Source organism: Aethalodelphis obliquidens, unplaced genomic scaffold (genome assembly GCF_003676395.1).
Source record: "Aethalodelphis obliquidens isolate GAN/ISIS:26980383/991018 unplaced genomic scaffold, ASM367639v1 scaffold5, whole genome shotgun sequence".
Lineage (NCBI taxonomy): Eukaryota > Metazoa > Chordata > Mammalia > Artiodactyla > Delphinidae > Aethalodelphis > Aethalodelphis obliquidens.
The window spans coordinates 49716919-49734643 of NW_020837949.1; positions in this window are offsets into that span (position 1 = coordinate 49716919).

The window sequence follows — 17725 nt, forward strand, 5'->3', positions numbered from 1 at the left end:
CTGGTGATTTAAAACATGCATTTTCCTTTTTAACTTTCTTAACAACTTTTTTCTGGAATGTTGATAAAAAATAGATTTATCATGATCACTGTTCTACTTTTTTTTTTTTTTTTTTTGCGGTACACGGGCCTCTCACCGTTGCGGCCTCTCCCGTTGCCGAGCACAGGCTCCTGACGCGCAGGCTCAGCGGCCATGGCCCACGGGCCCAGCCGCTCCGCGGCACGTGGGATCCTCCCGGACCGGGGCACGAACCCGCGTCCCCTGCAACGGCAGGCGGACTCTCAACCACTGCGCCACCAGGGAAGCCCTACTGTTCTACTTTTTGAGCTTGAAACGATAGAAGAAAGGTCTTCCTAGGGCTAAATCTTCTCTTGCCCCTTATGGAATAGTTGAAGGAAAGATCATATTTCTCAGGGATCTAGTCACTTCTCTACCATTGACTGTGCAACCTTCGGAAAGGCACCCAACGGTGTGTGCTTCAACATCCTCATCTCTAAAGAGGGAGACAGTGATACCAGCTGGGCCTGAGATCATACAGTGTTGAGGAAAAAGGTTCTGAACACTGTAAAGTTCTATCTCAATGTTAGGTCTCATTACTGTCGCCATATTACTATCTCCATCCCCAGGCATCAAAAGCAGGTGACCTGGTGGAACAGGTGACTTCTTGAGGCAGCAATATGCCATTTTCCAAAAGTGTGTAGTTCACAGGTCATCCCTTCCTTTTGTATGTTGGAAGTTCTGAGGCAGCTGAGTGGGTAGATCATTTCTCTCTCTTGCTGTATTGGGATCTCTTCTGGTTTTGTGACTTCTCCTCCCACTGCTGCAATGGACCTTTGGGCCTGTAAAACGTCTTTGGGGAATGGGTAGGGAGTCTTAACATGGTGAGCAGGTGATCTTGATATACAGTATTTTGTGGAACCTAAAACACCATCAATTGTAAAATACACCATTATTTCAAAAATCATCGAGAAAGGAAAAAGTGCCACCAATTTTAAAGTATGACACATCATTGATTATAAGATGCATCCCTACTTTAGCGATGTGAAAGATGAGTGTCTGAGAATTAGTCAAATACAGTGCGGCTGGCCTGTTGCAGCAAGAGGCTGCTTCGCGTCTTCTGAGCCCCATCCATGCTGGGTCCTGAGGTCTGCCTGCTCCCTCCTCCTGCCCCAGCCTCCTCTGCAGACCTCCGCTGCTAAGTCCCCCTAGCTGAGCTGCAACCGGCTGTTCTCCTGCTTCTCCCCCGACAGTGGGAAGAGGACTGGCGGAGGCTAAGGAGAGGTGAGTACAGAGCCCAGGAGCCTGGGAAGCTTCTTGTTCTGACTTGGCAATGCCACGTCTTCAGTGCCTTGTTGCTTCATTAAATCAGCATGGTAAGCAGTTGCCCCAGAGGCAGACCCTTCTAGATCAGAGGAGACATGTTGCCGGGCTTGTATGTTCTCTTATCCAGAAGCACTAGAAGACCAAGTGCCCACTCGAGGTTTTTCCCAGCCCTGAGTAGCTCTTATTTGGTGAGGGTTCATCTTGTGATATGGACCTGATAAATGTCACTTATGGGTGACAAGTAACTCAATGTGCTAGGCCTAGGCCCAAGAGCAAAGTGGCTTCCTTCTTTCTCCAAGATGGAAGTCAGGGCTGGAGGTAAGCAGAAGGTTCAAAGCTATTTACAGAAAAGACATGATCCTTGCCCTGTACGGAGGGTGGGGGGTGGTCACCACGTTCTCAGATGTCACTGCCAACTGCAGATATTTCAGCACCTCTTTTCCTTCAAACGTCTTGGGTTTCAGACAGGGAGGTAACCAGACGCTTCACATTTGCTACACTAATGCTGTTTCGGGCCCTGTTCCTTGACCTTACAAGTCACCTGCTCCTCTTGAGTTATTGTTACCCTGTGGGCTGAGATATCTTCTATCCAGGTTTGCTAATAATACTGGGAATAATGTGTAGCTCAAACTCATGTCATCATTTAGTGTGTAGCTTTGGGTAGCAAAATTGATCATTCTGTATGGCTATAGTATTGGTTTCACTTCTTCCATTCACAGAGGGAACTAAAAGGTTCTGTGGATTATTGCCCCTTACCCCTGAAAGGTTATTTAATCTCTGCACAATCTTCTGTCTGTGGTATAAGTCTTTGTTCTCTAAGCATTTGAGATTAGACGTCTTCAGTGGCTTTCTTATCTCAATAAGCCCAAACTCCTTAGCATGACACTCACAGCTGTTCTAGTCAGGACTCTTAGCTCAAACTAGCTGAAGCAAAAAGGGAAGTTAATGACTCAGATAACTGAGAGGTCCAGACATAGATCTAGAGCTTCAGGCATAGGTGGATCCAGGGGCTCAATCAATGCTTTGCAGGCTCTATCTCCCTCTCGTCACCTCCTTGCTCCAGATCTTTCATTACTGTGGCTTCATTTTACAGACACGCGCTTTCCAGGTAATGGGGAAGATGGCTGCCCACATCCAGAAGTGGATGAGAGAGGCATTTCTTTCTTCTGATATTGTTACATGAATCCTGCTTGCGTCTTGTGTTCACCCCTGGACCAGTCATTATTGCTGGCCCTGATTAGCCCCTCCTGAGCCCTGTGCCCACCCCCATGAATATGGGTGCCTGGACACAGTGATGACAGACCCACTGGGACCACACGCAGCAGAGGAGAAGCAGCTGTCTAAAGGCAGCATGGGTAGTGGACAGAAAAAAATACCAGATGTCCTCTCTAAGGTCTTCTATGGTTTGGCCCCTTCCACCTGTCCAGCTCCTCCTAAGATTTTTCTGTAGGCTCTTATCTACTAATCACATTGGACTATTTCCTTCCGTGAAAACCTGCCTTCACCTTAACACCTTGTTTTCTTTCCATGCACTGTTCCCTGGAATTTTCCTCTTCCCTTACACTTGTCAACATTCTTCTCAGTCTTCAAGCCTTAATTAAAATGCTACTTCCTTTAAAACTCTTTCCTGTACTTCCAATTCTTCCACCTTGTAGTCAAAGGATTTGGCTGATGGTACTTTTATAGAAGTTTGTTTATTCTTCCCTCTATTTGGAGCTACTGCCGAAGAAATGCAAAGATGAACCTAACCATTTACTATTCTTTCAGTATCACACAGGAGATATGCAATAAACATTTGTTGGACGGATAAATATTCGCTCAAGATTTTTTTTTTTAGAGGATTCTATGTATTGGATCTACCCAAATACACACTCATACACCCTCAGAGCTTGAGCTCATGTATGTAATTTCTGCTAAATGATACACACACAGGATTTTTGTATATTCCCAGCAACGCTCTGGGAATAACATCGTTAGCTTCTTACAAGCACATTGTGTGTGTTATCTGATGACTTTTCTGTCTCTGGGTTATAGGGAGTGGGGTGAGTTGGGAATGGGGTCGTGGGAGAAAATCTGTCAAGCAAAGAAACTGGGCAGGCTGTAGGATTGAATCCCGTCACGTCTGGGAAAAGAGCAAAAGCTGGGGGAGGTATTTGAGCCTAAAGGGTAAGAATGCAGCCTCCACATATGAAGTCAGGTCCCACTGCTTGTTAGCTGTGTGATCTTGGGCAAGCGAACGAATGTCTCTGAGCCTCAATGTCCTTGTAAGTAGGGAAAATAGAGTTTTCACAGGATAGGATGGCCATGGAAACAAAACATAATAATGCATGCAGAGCACAACACAGTACCGGCTTCTAATAGGTACTCTCCACCCACCCACCCACTCTGCCATCTCCCAACACATACACGCAGGCTGTGGTATAAATAAGTGCATGGTTTTTCTTCAGGGTGGCCAACCGTATTGGGTGGGTCAATATTGGGAATGCGTTAAAGAATGTTCTCTTGGGCTTCCCTGGTGGCGCAGTGGTTGAGAGTCTGCCTGCCGATGCAGGGGACGCGTGTTCGTGCCCAGGTCCGGGAAGATCCCACGTGCCGTGGAGCGGCTGGGCCTGTGAGCCATGGCCGCTGAGTCTGCGCGTCCGGAGTCTGTGCTCCGCAATGCGAGAGGCCCCAACAGTGAGAGGCCCGCGTACCGCAAAAAAAAAAAAAGAATGCTCTCTCTTAGTTCTGATTGTAGTTCCCTGGCTAATATTGTCACTGTCTAATAACCAGAGCGATGATGCACTGAAAGGATGGACTATGGGGATGGCGAGACGCCAGCCGTCTCTGTTGAGGCCGCAGTGTCGTCAGGAACATCAGCAATGGACGACGTATTTTTATTTCCACTGCATCTGAAATGTACAGTTAGTTTGGAGAGAGCGGGGAAGAAGTAGCCCCTTTTGTCCAAATGACACTCAGTGTGTGGAGGGCCCCCCATCTCTGGCTGAAGGATCTGTGTGTTGAGGGAAGGAGACCAAGCCATTTTCTGGATTCACTTTGTGTCTCTATATAATGACCTCATTGTAGTCACTATAGGAAGGAACCTCAGACTGCAGTCCACTGCTAGAATGATGACAATGCCTGGAACTTTCTTATTCCCTCTCCTGTGATACCCATATATAGCATCTATTCAAATGCTTTTCATATTTACATTGAACAGCTATGAGGCTTCACCCAGACCAATGTACATCACGTCGGAGAGGAAGACACATATGCGATTCATTTTCTGAAGCCTGATGTCTAAGGATTTACCTAAGGACCCAGGAATGTCATGAGGTAGGTTTTGGAAGTGTCTCAGGTGGTGTGATTATCGATCGGCAGGCTCACTTCTTCCACTAATTGGCTATGGGTTTGCATTTCCAAACTGTGACCCACCATGTTAATAATCTGATGGAATCTTTAAGGAGGCAGAGAAAGGTACACAGCTTTACTGTAAACGGCTGGCTGTGAGGCACGCTCATGCCCCGTGGAGCCATTGCGGATGCCAGGACACAGGCCCTCATGAGTCAGCTTTGTCCCTGAATCATGTTGGGGGTGGGTTAGGGTGGGGGGACTTTAAAGGTTACTCTGCAGACCCAGTCGTTTTACCAGTAGGACCCAAGAGAAGCAATACTTTCTGTCTGGCGTTTCCCACGCGCTTAAGGTGAAGGTTCTCTTCACCTTAAGATTTATCACGTTGCATTGTGATTACTTATTATCTATCTGTCTCCCTATATCAGTTCAGACAGGAAACTCAAACTACTTTAAGCAAAAAAGAGACTTTATTGGCTCAGTAACCAGTGAGGTCGGCTGGATCCAGAGGCCCCAACAGTGCTCTTGGGATCCAGTCTCTCTCTTTTCAGTCCCGCCTTCCTTTGCGCCGGCTCTGGTTTTCAGGCCGGCTTTGCCTGTTGAGGACGAATGGCTGCCAGCAGTCCTAGAGATCGATGGCCACGCACCCAGATCCAGAGGCAAAGAGAAGGCCCTTCTCTCTGCTCAACTGGCTAACGTTGGCTCCGGACCCCCCAGAACAAATGCTGTGGCTCTGATTGGCAAGGCCTGGGCACAGGCTTGTGGAGGTGGGTGTGAGGTCAGTCCTCCCTAATCTGCAGGGACGGAGACTAGGGGAGGGGGGGCGAGCAAATGACATTTGGGGCACCGTTGTTAGAAGGAGGAAGACTCGAAGCTGGGCCTGCAAAAGAGTTCATAGCCGCTGTGCCTCCTGACTAGAATTCGAGCTCTTCAATAGAAAGATGACGCCCATGAATTTTGCCTCTGCCCTGCTTCCTGGTACCATGTCTGGCAAAGCAGACTCATGCACGCAGATTGGAGTGAACTGCTAGTCCTCAGAAGAGCTGGGTCTAATTCCCAGTGTAGTGCTCTCACTCCCGCGTTATCTCCCCTTGGTGACATGGTGGCTTCTGGAAAGGGTTAAAATTATCTCTGCTTTTAGCCTGTTGTCCCTTCCATTTAAACAATTTATTAGAGAAAGTATTCTAACTTGGCTCTTCAAAGGCAGAGATGTCCATTGTCTTTCTTAATTTTGGCCAATGTACTTTGGCAAATTGACTGACACTCTGGTAACTCTTGGTAACTTACTGCTATACCAGATCTGTGGTTATAGTAGGGATCCAACATGGCTAAATGTGTTTATGTGTTTGTATTGGACACATCTCATGAGCCTCCTCAGATGCTCTCAGCACCGCCTCTCAGCTCGCAGCTGCTTACTGAACTCAGGCTCTGCTGTGGCTTTCATTCTCCGAGGGCCAATACCATCCTGCGGTCTCCGGGTTCTCCCATCAGGACCGCGCTTTGATGCGGCACCACGCTGCAGGGCCTGGGCTGTGTCATGGGGGCCAGATGGTGCAACGGGGTTATCTCCCCGTGGCATGCTCTTTGGCCAATGGCAAACAGGAGATGGATAGGAGCTGGGTAGAGAAGTTTTCTCTCCTTCCTCCCTCCGTGGGCTCTTTGAGGCCTACCGTGAAGCCACGGCCAACATAGTAATTCATCACTTGGCATTGCTTCTTATCCTGCCTCAGTTCTCTTTCCTTTCGTGTTCATTGCCGTGGGATCGCACCTCCCAAAGAAAGCCTCAGGACTCCATTCCCGCTTCACGCTCTGTTTTCCAGGAAAGCTGGTCTAACACATTACTTTGTTTTTATGTGACGTTTTCTCTCAAAGCTGCCGGAAAGGTTTTTAAGTTCAATCATCTTGATTGGCTCTACTAAAATGGGGTTTCTGTTCCTTTCTACTTGTAAGAGGGATAAACTGAGACACACAGTGAATGTAACTTGCAACTTTACAGGCTTCATCATTGACCCACTTAACACAGAATCTGGGTTTCCTGTCTTCCCTTTCAATGCTCTGCTCCCAATCACAATATAAATCTGGATCTGCACATACAAAGTGCAGAGAATAATTGGGACATTTACCTCTATCATTCAAGCCAGGCAACCAAACCTAAGATAGCTGCATAATTGAGCTCAATGTCTTCACTTCACACTGGGCTTCTAGAAACAGCCAGGCAGGTCACCTGAATCTTGCCCTGACGTTGTTATCATGCTACTGGTGATGGCAGGTATATATTTTTTAATGCAGTTGTTTCAATTCTTGAAATATTTTGCATTATGGGCCAAATTCCTTTGCTTTTTATTTTTATTTTTTGTGGTATGCGGGCCTCTCACTGTTGTGGCCTCTCCCGTTGCGGAGCACAGGCTCCGGACGCGGAGGCTCAGCGGCCATGGCTCACGGGCCCAGCCGCTCCGTGGCATGTGGGATCTTCCCGGACCGGGGCACGAACCCGTGTCCCCTGCATGGGCAGGCGGACTCTAAACCACTGCGCCACCAGGGAAGCTCTCCTTTGCTTTTTAATTAATAGAGATGAAAATAAAGTTCCAGGAAAGATAATAGAATTTTGACAGGTGGGTAAATGTCATAATTATAAATAAAACGTTTCAGATTTGCCCAGTGGCACACTATAAACATGAAGGTAAGTTTAACGAGTAAGTGGCTAGTTTGTGCTCTGGTGTCATATTGATTTCAAAGTGGTCTCTTGCCACTGCTTTCCGGTTCTGGGTTTGCTTAAATGAGTTTTGTTTTGTTTTTAAGATTTGAAATTATACTCAAATACTTATAGAAAACCAATAATAAAAAGGAATCTATTAGGAAAAAAAAAATCTGCTGATGGAATAAGTTCCAATCCAAACCTGAAAGGAAAATGTTATTTTTTTCTGGCCTTTTGCCTGTGTGGTGGTTGACATTCAGGGTGGGGGAGATTGAATTGCCCTGTTTTATATCAAAAATTATTAAATTAATAATTGTGTTACACTGGGGATCCTACTCTCTTTCAAGAATTTTTAAAGCACCACTGAGGTCCTGATGCTTAGAATGCAGTTGCTTGATCATGTTACTATTGTCAGATACCATGATGTACATTCATCTAGAAAAGGCAGTGCATCAATCTAGCATGAAAGCCGCTTCTGCACATTAATAAGCCTGAATTGTAAATGTCGAACCAATATTAAGAGCACAATAGTGTTTTCTGACACCTATTTAAAAGTACATGCGTGGTGACTATTGTAAAAAAATAACCAATCATATAAACGTTTCAACAATATAAAGTAGAAGGAACTCAGTTTTAATGAAATGTACATCTAAAAGAACTGAAGAAAAGTTTTAATTGGATTGATGTTCGCAAACACGTCAGATTGGAGAAGATGGTTTTAGATTCTTAGTTGGCCCCCAGCTTAGATTTTGGTTTTCCCTGTGGTCTGGATCACGGAAGAAACCAGGAGAAAGATCGAGACCAAAGATGGAAGATCTTTACTAGGAACTTATAGAAAGGCCACAAGTATATTCTGTCATGGCAAGACTGACGTGAAATATTACTTATGTTATGTAGTTAAGAATTAGAGAGAGACTGTGACTTAGCCATGGAGTCCTTGGTGAGAGAGACTGTTACAAAGAATGACATCTTTTAGCACCATGAATTTGTCTGCGGCTTACACCAGTCTCACTTAACCTTTTGGCTGAGTTCCATGCTCATGTATTCACCTGTAAAATGCCTATAAAATAGATCAGGTGTTGACCAATTCTTATGGAAAAGTAGGCATTTAAAATATTCTGATCAAATATATTGAACAAACAAAAACCAAGATGAGTCAGATTCTTTTGATTCTTTCATCTCCACAGTCTTATAAGAAACGTAGAGATTTCAAAAAGCTCCCCCTTCCCTGGAAAGATAAGTAGGTTCCAGAAAGGAATAAGAATTAGCTGTTTCACACTGTGAACTTGTCAATGCCACCAGATAGATAAACAAATGGTGAAGGGCAAGAAAACTGAGTTTTGCACCTTGGAACCACATTTTAAAACAAAAATCTTCTGCCAACGATTCTTGAACATCCACTCCCTTTTAAATTATAATAAAAATAGCAAGAAATTCAATGAAACACATTCATTTTCAACATACAAATAACGCTAGACTTTTGGTTCCAATTAAAGGCACAATTTCCCAGGGCAGCTGAAGGCTGCCTTGTGAGAATTTGTCTTTTTTTTTCTTTTTTTTAACAAATAATTAGGCAGCATCTTAGTACAAGCTGCTTCAGTTTCTAAACTCATAAAAGGCAATAAAGGGTAAAAGTTAGAAAAAAAGATTATGGGACAGAACTTGTTTGACGATTAGTTCCTTCAGGCGATGCAGCACCATGATGCCCAGCTTCATTTTGGAACAAGATGAACCTTTTCTTCTTACTTAGTTTAAGCATTAATCAAATGTCAACAGACTGAGAAAAGTCATCTGTGACTGGCTTGTTTTCGTGTGGCTCCCGTTCATCTTTTGGGCTCTGTGGCTTTCTTAACCCAGCTGATGAATGGACATTTCAGGGATGAGTCATTTTTAAACTTAGTAACATGCTTAGCCATCTTTCTTTCTTACCTCTTCCTTTGTTCTCTCCTATTTCCTTCCATTCCTTCTCCTTCTATCTTTAAGAACAAAACAAGTGTTGAAAATTAAAGGGCATAATATTTTTTTAAAGTTGATCATGCAAAAGAAACAAGATAAATCCTAACTATTTTGATTATAGTCCATTCAATACTCCTAACCTGGGTTAATTTTACTTTTAGATTGACTTTTCTTAGCTAAGTTCCTTTTGAAAAAGTCAATTTTCTCCTATATAATGGTTATTCTAGTAAAGTCATTTTATATTATAATCCAGGGGTCTAGGAAAGTAAAGCAAGGATTAATGTGCCTGTGTATCTTTAATCTCTAGTCTAAGATCACTGCTGAGGAACAAGGTCTTGGAAAAATTTAGCCTCATTACTGTTTTGGGATGACAGCTGTCTGTGTACTTTTTTTTTTTTTAAGCTATTTTGTTGGGGATGGTTTTCCGCTTTTATTTTATTTTTTTCTTGATTTATTTATTTTTGGCTCCATTGGGTCTTTGTTGCTGCACACAGGTTTTCTCTAGTTGCGGCGAGCGGGGGCTACTCTTCGTTGCGGTGCGCGGGCTTCTCATTGCGTTGGCTTCTCTTGTCGCGGAGCATGGGCTCTAGGCGCGTGGGCTTCAGTAGTTGTGGCTCGTAGGCTCTAGAGCGCAGGCTCAGTAGTTGTGGCGCACGGGCTTAGTTGCTCCACGGCATGTGGGATCTTCCTAGACCAGGGCTCGAACCCGTGTTCCCTGCATTGGCAGGCAAATTCTTAACCACTGTGCCACCAGGGGAAGCCCTGTCTGTGTACTTTTAATAGATCAGTTCTATTCATCTTTTCAAATGAGCTTTTCCAAAATGCTTCCACGAATTGCTAAGAATACACTTCTCATATGTAAGTTTGTTATTTAAGGCTGATATATTGGATTTTTTTCTAGTCAGTTGTTTTTGGTTATTCTGATACTTTCTGTATCCCAATTCCTTCAAAGTTTTCTGTTTTATCAGGAAAGCTGTATGTGTGGCTAAAAAAGTGGTGGATAATTTTAACAATAATGTAGTTTTATATACCTTTGAATATGGGTCAATGCGATCTTCAAGAACTTTGCAACATCCCAGGCAACGTGTTGGAACCATGCTCACTGGATTTGTCTCAGTGAAGATTACAGGTGGTCATTCAAGTTCCCACTTCCTATCCCTTTCTGGAGAGAGACAAAGAAGTAACTGTCAGCACAAGGTGACATTTATATTTCTGGCTTTAGAATTTTCCCAACTTGGGGCGTGGGGAAGGAGTTAGGTATTTTTATGTCAAGTGCCTCTTACATATAACTATGTCAAGTGCCTCTTACATATAACTATGTCAAGTGCCTCTTACATAACGCCTTATGGTTTGCATGGAAGTGAAAAATGAAAGATGGAAGAGTGTTGTTTGTGATGGATTTGATTGTTCTCTTATGTCTATAAAAGGGAACATGAAAGGAGTAAGCTAATTCACGGTTGGGCCAATCCACTCACACAGTGAGAGTGAATTGTCTGAACTTATATATAAAGACTAAATAGTCTTTTTATTCCAACTATTTATTCCACTGAAATTGAACTGTACCAGGCTTGGTTTAAGGTTATCTCCAATGTAACGAGTCATGGGGAAATATTCTAAGAATAAACAATTCAAAGAAAATACTACTCAATGGATATCATACACAGGGAAGGAGGCATCACTGTTATTGAGGGCCCAAAAGACCATTTGATTTTTGCTAGCACAATGAAAAGAAAATCAGGAAGGGCCCAGTGCCTAATATAATAGATGTTGGAACATGAAGCCAGAGAGGACTATGTAGAGTCCAAGGTGGGTACAAACAGTCAGGAATTCCTTGAGAAGGTGGTGAACAAAGACAGTTGTCTTTCCAACACAGACAATTCCATATTCAGATCTTATACTATTGGGCGTTTGACTGAGAAATGTCTGGAAACCGTTGTCTATGGTAAGACCAGAAATGTGAGCATCTCACAATACTGGATCTGAGGTCCTTGTGAAAACCCATGGAGAGAAGGGGTGGATTTATAGGACACTGGATGGTGGTGCCGCAGAGCCACAGGACGGGAATCCATGCTCCCAGCCAGCATCCAGGAGCTCCGAGCAGCTGCTGACTGGGGGCTACTCCCGGTGGTGTTTTCAAGGTGATCCATCCTGAGCAAAAGGCTCCCAACATCTTTGGATTTAGGAACTGAAGTTCCTTTTTAATGCCCCCAGGATGTTAGAGCTCTTTGTGTGTATCTCCACCAGCCTGTCCAGTCCCTTAGCTGGGCTTCCTCTCTGCTTCAGTAATGAAAACGTGCAGCAATCACAACTAAGGACCTGCAGAGCAATTTGGAAATGTTCACTCATTAGTGAACTAACAGTGCTTCCCGTGACTCCTGCAGTTCTGTTGGTGCAGATGGCAAAGGGCTGGCTCCTGAGTGTGTCTTCCTGAGGTTATAGTGCAAGAGGATGATCAAGTTAGCCTCCTTCTCTCTCTCATTATCCTGTCTGTTGCTCCTCTGTCTATTCTCCCAGTGCCCCAAACCTGGCTAATTCTGAATCTCCCCAGGCATTGTCATGGAGGTGGTACATAGCTGAGGTAGAGCATCTGGGTGCCTGAGACCAGCGTATTGCTGTGGGAACAGGTTTCAGCCACCCCCGTGGAATTTACACTCAGGACGTGCAGGACCCCAGCAGAGCTTTCAGAATGAAGGAAGAAAGAAGCAATAGAGAAGAGATAGACATCATGGCCCTGGGAGCACGGAGACAGCTTTATGTACATGTTTTTACAGGATGTGGCTAAACATTTTGTACGGTTCATGTGGAACACATGAAGCACTGTCATCCCCTCCCTGATGTGAAGCAGAAGTATTGCAACACAGTGGCCCGGCTGTGGCGCTTGGCAGCCATGCTCTCCAGCGCTCAGTTTGGTACTAAGGGCTATCATTACCGTTTGTAAGTAGCTCCCTGTGATGTGAAAAGGCTACCAGGGAAACGGCAGCCATCCCAAATGCAGCCATCACAGAACACAGAAGGACCACCGGGCATCTGTGCAGGTTGCTGTCGAGGTCTGATTCGCTTCCCGCTCTCAGACAGAATCCAGAGAGGGAAGAAGGGGGAAAGGGTCAGAGGGAGGAGGGGGGTTTTTCCCAGTCAAGCCAGGACGCTCAGGGACCCCTCCTTTGTAGTCCTGGGTCTTCAGTGTGATCAGCTGTGGCGAGGAGTCTTTGGGACCAACCCAAGTTAGCCTGTGAGTCTGGCCTCGGGGAAAGCAGCGAACGAGGCAGAAAAACAGAGAAGTGGGAAGTGGTTGCTTGGTGCTGAGTTTGGCTTAGTGTTTAGAGCTCCACTGGAGCTTTCAGGCTCCCAGCAGAACTCAGAGGGGAATGAAACCCACAGGAACCCAAAGTTAAGGCTTGGCAGGAAACCACTGGTGAGGCCACGTGGCTTTTCACACAGCGTGGCCCGAGGCCTGTCGGGGGCTTGAGCCACCTTTCACCACCAATCCCGTTTCTTTGGACTCATTGGAACCAGAGTCATTGAATGTATTCAGTCAGGACTCCAGTTTTCCCAGAAGCAGAGCCCCCTTCTCACACCCAAGACTGTGTCCTCGGCTGGCGAGTTATTATTTACCCCTGCTGCCCAGCTGGGCAAGGAAAGCTGGGGTTGTTTTTGTGAAGAAACTCACACTGGGATTGAGGAGATGTGAGGGTTGGAAAAGGAAAATATGAACAGAGATTTGGAGCCGAGACTCTCCGACTCTGTTGGGTGAGCCCCCTACCCCGGCCCCCCTTTCTCTCTAATAGTCCTAGAAAAACAGAGGTGATGTCGTCATAGCAGCTGCTGATGGCCTGACAGACAGTTTCCGCAGCGCTACATGAGGCCCTTTGGTGTCCCTGTCAGGAGATTGGCAGCTGAATGACACCAATGAGGCCAGGCCCGTATTCCCTCTGGGAATGCAGCCCTAATTGATAGACAGAGGCAAAGAGAAGGATTGTTTTTGAACCTGAAAAGAATCCCCTTTTTCTCTCCCTAAAGCTCATGCCCCTACTCTCCACAGCTCTATTTTTCCCTCCCCCCGACACTTTTTTTTAAAGGTGTTTTGTTCCAGAGCAGTTACAGAGCTTAATGGAACTGAATGACTTTTACCCTTCACAATCTGTCAGTCAAAAGCCTGACTCCAGGACGGTTAAATAAAGTCCTTTCAGAGGCAGACAGGAGAGGAATGTGTCAGTCAGGCAACAGACCCCGTTGTGTTTTCATCTGTCAGAGGGGTGATGGGAGAGCGGTGGGCCCCAGGCAGGACGAATTCCCAGCAGCCGCTAAGAGGCCTTGACAAATCCAGGTGTGGAGCCAAAATGTCAGCCAATCACAAGCATTCTTGAGGTGTGGGCTCAGAGCCCCCAGGCCCTCGGGTTTGCAATCAGCTATGAGATGTTTGGGCAAAGTTTCAGCACAGGTTTCATACTAAGCATTTTTAACATAAAACCAGCCACTAAGTGCTGGGTATCTGTACAAGGCATGGCTTTCAAATTACTACACTGCTTAGCTGTGAGCCCTGCAGACAGTAATCCTCTGGCTGAAAGGCCTTCAGGTAGACTCCAATTCCAAACCAGTTTTGTAGAGCCACTTGGGTTTTTTTCCTAATACTTTCCCTTCACATTATATGACAATCCATTCATCTTGCCCATTAACTTAAAATTGCTGGGCAGTTTTCTTCTTTCTTTTGAGGTTCTGAACAGTGGCTTTTGTTCGCTATGGATCCAGAGCTTTGCACTGAAAATGTCCACCGGTAAACATCCTAACGATCTATTATGTTTCGGTGACATTTCCTTTAAGGGGTTTCCCTGCTCCCACAAAAAAAGAAAAAAAATAGAGAAGGATGAGAGCGGGAGGAAATGAGGTAAAGGGCATGGAGACGTTAATATTTAAGTAAACAGGGCTTGTTCTCATCAGGGCCCTACTAAACACCACACAGATCCTTTGACCCAGGACTGAAGTTCTAGGTGTTCAGGTGGGAAAGCCACCCACAGACCTGGACGAGTGGCCTGCTTGTGGCCCTGGGGCCGGCAGGAGAGGAACTCTCTCTCAACTCTGAGGATTGTTTTGGCTCCAGGGTGAACTTGGGCATGTTGCTTTTTACTTGCTCGCTTTCTTCCCTCTCCTTGGGAGATTTTTGCATAAAATAAAGGGATTTCCGTCTCCTCCCTAGTTTTTTTTTTCTTTGATGGGCTACCTTCCACCTCCTAACACACTATTTCCAAAATAGGCAGAGTCAGCACTGATTCTGTCCCTGACTTTCTCCCCTTTTCACCACAAGGTCAGATCTAGGTATTGCGGTGTCCATCTCCTAACCATTCCTGGGACCACTCAGGACACTTAGTGTACGTACCTGGGTACGTCAGGCAGTGAGAAAGTTCCCCCTCTTCTCTCCTTCCTTCCCTCTTTAGCCAAAATGTAGACACCGTGTTTTCTCCTATCCGTGTGTTGGGCCTCTAGGGATAAGCTGGTTTTAGACAAACTAAACTGAAATTCAGAAGGCCTTTGGCACAGACTAATAAACTCTGTCAAGTTGAAGAAGTCCAAAATGTGGTTCAAATAAATTGGCGCATTCTGTGTTAGGAAAGCTAAACGTTTTCCAAAGAAATGGATTTTCATCATTTTGCCACAATATAGGAGATTAGAGAGTCAAAAGAGGCTAGACCGGAGCTGATCAGCAGCAACAGAGCAGAGCAGCTCACTTCCACCTTGGGCCGAGAACACACTTCTCGCATCCTCACAGATCAAGGTCTAGGCGCTGCCTCAGAGCCTGCTGTTCTTCCTGCTGTCGACAGGGACTCTGAGTGAGATTTTAGGCCCGCAGAAAACTTCCTGGGAACAATATTCCTCTAGAATATTAATGAAGTCTTCAACTTCAGTCCTAGAAATCTGTGCTCAGAGGCTTCCTGAGTCCATCCTTCACTGATTATTAATGATCTGCCACACTTGGAAGAACAGCCACTCCTCAGCTGGCCTTCTGCCCGCCTTCTCTTCCCTCAGCCTAAGCAAACATCATGTCTGGGGCACCGCTGGGAACACAGCAGCCTTCTACACGAGGGAAACTGTTTTTCCTTTATGCCTGAGACTGAAAATAGATGCCGTGGCTTCTGTTTTTAAAATTAGTGGCTACATGAAACTTTCAAGCAAAGGCTAACTGCTTTTGAAAATGGTAATGCGTACCCTAGCGGGGACAAAAACTTCTTAGGGAAAGCCTTCGTTCCTCCAAATTCTTCATAGGTGGCACTCAGAAAGTGCTCTGGTTAAAAAGCAAATGAACACATACACAAGCCCCAAACCCCAAATGAACACAGATCCTACTTGTTGCTCTGGCAGTCCCCAAATTCAGTCCATTAAAACCCAATTAGGAGCAAACAGGTTTTCATCCTTCCTGCGCCATTTCCTACACCTGTGGGTGGGGAAAGGCAGACAGCAGCTTGTTGCTAAGTCATGCTCCTGTCACGCAGTGCTGACGCCTCAGAGTTGGTTTGCTTGTGCCCACCTCTAAGCAAAACCTCCTGTCCACTCAGTTCCAAATGCAGTCAGTCCTGTGGTTTGACGGTGCGTGGACACGGCATTCACATATTGGCTATAATACATCTCTCAGCCTTCATACTTAAATGTTTCTTGTGGGAATATATCCAGCTGGGTTTTCATTCAGATGGCTGCTAAATCTTTTGTCTTGGATATATGCTATAAGGAACACAATTTCCTTCCTAGAATTGTATATGGAAGCAACCAAAAGCCACATTTGAAAGTCTGGTTGATAATGCTAAATTCATTCTTTTTTTTTTTTTTTTTTTTGACTGATTCAGGTTTGAAATTCCTTTGAAAAAGTCTTATTATTTTAACGTTTGGCAACTTTAGTGCCAATTCTGCAATAACGCACTCTTGGAGTTTCATCTCAAGATCTCTAAACCCGATGACCAAAAAGCCCGAGGAGTTGTCTGTACAGGCAGTGCTGGGGGAAACTAGGTGTGAGTTTGTAAATCAGTACATTAGTGACTTGAGGTTAGAACAGGCTCAGAAGATTGACCACCTGCTAGTCCAGTTCTTTTTGTCATTAGTTCTTACATGATTTTTAGTCAAATAAGATCGCCTTTCCCATTGATTATTTGAAATAATAATCCTTGTAATGACAATTATTAATTATAATATGTCGATTAGACACTGTATTATTGGTATAATAATAATAGTATGTGCTCCCTGCCTTTCATATAACTTCTGTATACATTAGCTTGTTTAAAAGACAAAAATCCCCTGTTTGGGGCAGTGTTTATAGCAGTTAAGAGTATGGCCTCTGGTGACAAACGGCCTGTTTTCAAATGCTGGTCCTGCCACTTACTACGTGTGATCCTCGTCTCTGAAATAGAGGTGATAATAGTATGCACTTCGCAGGGTTGTTGTGTAACTAAATGCGTTCACACACAGAAAGCCCTTAGAACTTCACTTGGCACATTATAAGTGCCTAAAAGGTTATTACTTATTATTATTTTGTTCCACTGTGTGTAGCCTACATTAATAATTCAAGGGGGGCTTCCCTGGTGGCGCAGTGATTGAGAGTCCGCCTGCCGATGCAGGGGACGCGGGTTCGTGCCCCGGTCCGGGAGGATCCCACATGCCGCGGAGAGGCTGGGCCCGTGAGCCATGGCCGCTGGGCCTGCGCGTCCGGAGCCTGTGCTCCACAACGGGAGAGGCCACAGCAGTGAGAGGCCCGCGTACCGCAAAAAAAAAAAAAAAAAAAAAAAAAAAAATTCAAGGGTTAGTTTCAACCAGTTAGGAAGAGCATTCTTTACCAATAACAATGAGCATCCTACCTTTCCTCCCACCACCATTCATCGTCCAACTCGTTGTTCTGTTGATGTAGAAAGTGGCCCAAGGCTGGCAGCAGTGAATTTCTAGTGAGTGAGTGGGTTTTTAAAACCTTCCGGGGAAAGCTTGCTGGTGAGCAGCTCACCTGAAAGGGAAGGTGTTCCTGAGGCCCCTAGGATGGCACCTGGCCCTCTGGATCCCTATGCATTCTTCTTGCCCTGCAGTCTCCAAAGTGCTGGGCCGGGTCCTTGAGGGCCGTATTCTTTCAAGATGTTTGACTCTGGTCTCATTAAACCTGTCTTGGTTCTCCCCCAGGCTGCTCTTGATCTTCACTGTTAAGTGCCATGGCAGGGTATTAAAGTGGCCTTCTCTGTTTCTCGAAACTAGAGAAGACCTCCTAGCAGGGTACTCAGAAGAACATGGCTGCCCAGTTCTCAAAAACCAAGACCCCCCTCCCTCGGCCCATCCTGGGGTGTTCTCAGGCCATCGCATACAGTGGATGCAGTCACACCCTCTGGGCATCAACCACAGCCAGATTCTACCAGGGCGCTGTGCCCACTGCTTCCTAATTATAACCAGATCTGCCACTTTCCT